The following is a 2,500-nucleotide window of genomic DNA, read 5'->3' as shown; positions in this document are numbered from 1 at the left end:
CGCACGCTTGCTTACCCGCCTGGCATATCAATGGCATGGGATTCTCTTCGTCTCCTCCTCCTCCTCCTCCTCCTCCTTCGTCTTATTATGATTATTATTATTCCTGTGCTTATTCTTCGTCTCCTTCCTTTTTCTTCTCCCTGTTTCTCAATGTCTTCGTCTTTTTGGTATGCTTCTTCGTCTTCTTCTTATTCTTGTTTGTTTTCTTTTGTTTCTCCCTTCTTCCTTCGCCCATATTTTGTTTTCTTTTATGTTCTTATGTAAGTATGGTAGGTCCGCATGTGTCTTGTCTTTCATTAATGATTAATTAATTATTAATCTTGTCTTTCGTTAATTAATGTCTGTCATTAGATTTTGTGTGTAAGGGAAAACGAGTGCAGGGTTAGAGTGAGGTGGAGAGTTGTGTCATTTTATTCACGATTTTTTGTTGTTGTTGTTGTTGTTGTTGTTGTTGTTGTTGTTGCATGCGCGATTTCGTTTTATTATTTCGCGACGAGGAGAAATTAATGATCGGTTACGGTGATGCTGTTCTGTGTCGAGACGGCGCCAAGAGCACTGGGTTTCAGAGGAGGAATAACAGCTGGTCTTGGAGGTCCTTCCTACTTGGTGCTTTTGGATTTTATTGTGAAACGCATTACTTAGCATTTAATTACCAGTGATGAGATTGAGATATAAAAGTGTTAACGAACATTGGATACTGATGTTAATATGGAGATATAAAAGTGGCAAGGGACGTTAAATAATGGAGGATTGACACGCACATTGGATACTGATGTTAATATGGAGATATAAAAGTGGCAAGGGACGTTAAATAATGGAGGATTGACACGCACATTGGATACTGATGTTAATATGGAGATATAAAATGGGACGTTAAATAATGGAGGATTGACACGCACATTGGATACTGATGTTAATATGGAGATATAAAAGTGGCAAGGGACGTTAAATAATGGAGGATTGACACGCACATTGGATACTGATGTTAATATGGAGATATAAAAGTGGCAAGGGACGTTAAATAATGGAGGATTGACACGCACATTGGATACTGATGTTAATATGGAGATATAAAAGTGGCAAGGGACGTTAAATAATGGAGGATTGACACGCACATTGGATACTGATGTTAATATGGAGATATAAAAGTGGCAAGGGACGTTAAATAATGGAGGATTGACACGCACATTGGATACTGATGTTAATATGGAGATATAAAAGTGGCAAGGGACGTTAAATAATGGAGGGTTAACACAGAGGTATAGATCTGACTGACAGAACACACTGGGTACTGGTGTTAGCACAGCGATATTAAGCTGAGTAGATACACTTGGGGATAACATGGAAAATACACTCGGAGGAACATGGAAAATACACCAGGAGTAACATGAAGATATGAAACTCGCAGAACTCGCTGGATTCTGGCGTTAAAACTGATACGAAAAAGAAACTGACAAAACTTATCGAATGCTATGGTTAACGCCACCCCCCCCCCCCCCGTAAATCTGGCGAAACGCGGGGGGGGGATAGTTGGTGGTTTCATAAAAGTATAAAACGGAAAGAAACGCCCCGAATACCACTGGTAACGGCGAGAATACCACTAGTAACGCCGAGAATACCACCGGTAACGCCGAGATAAGATAGCAGGAGCCTCGAATGGCGATGTCGACTCGGAAGTGGCACTGTAAGAATGCGAAACCTGGGCGACGGGAAGTGATAAGAGGGAGAGAGAGATGGTGTCACGGCGGGTGTGCTCGACGTGGCTGGATTATTATTCCCCCCCCGCGAATGTGGTTTGTCGGTTGAGCCTTAAAAGACGTGGATTTGTTTGTTTGTTGTCTGTTTTTATTTATTTGTTTATTTATTTATTTTATTATTATTTTTTTTTTACTTCGGGTTTGCTTTTGAACCTTAGATATTGAAGGGTTTACTTCTGAATCTTAGATATGGAGGGTTAGTTGTTTGAACCTTAGGACATGAATTCTTTTTTGTTGTTTGAACTCTGGTTTGCTTTTGAACTTTATGTATGAAGGGTTTACCTTTGAACCTTAGACAGGGAAGGGTTTGGTGTTGAACTTCAGGTATGAAGGGTTTACCTTTGAACCTTAGACAGGGAAGGGTTTGGTGTTTGATACTTAGGTATGAATGGTTTGCCTTTGAACCTTAGATAATGAAGGGTTTCGTTTTTGAACTTCAGGTATAAAGGTTTGCTTTTGAACTTTAGACAGTGAAGGGTTAGGTGTTTGAACCTTAGGTATAAGGAGTTTGCCTTTGAACCTTAGACAATGAAGGGTTAGGTGTTTGAACTTCAGGTACAAAGGGTTTACTTTTGAACCTTGGATATGAATTCGTGTTTGTTGACATGTAGGTTTGCGAGTTCGGTCGTTCGGATGGCGCTCCCTTGCTCACTTGAAACGACTCTTCTCAATCGACTCACACATTCTCAGTCGACTCACACATTCCCAATCGACTCACACATTCGGATCCTCATTAAGTGCGT

Source organism: Penaeus vannamei, chromosome 5 (genome assembly GCF_042767895.1).
Source record: "Penaeus vannamei isolate JL-2024 chromosome 5, ASM4276789v1, whole genome shotgun sequence".
NCBI classification, from domain to species: domain Eukaryota; kingdom Metazoa; phylum Arthropoda; class Malacostraca; order Decapoda; family Penaeidae; genus Penaeus; species Penaeus vannamei.
This window is presented reverse-complemented; position numbering follows the sequence as displayed.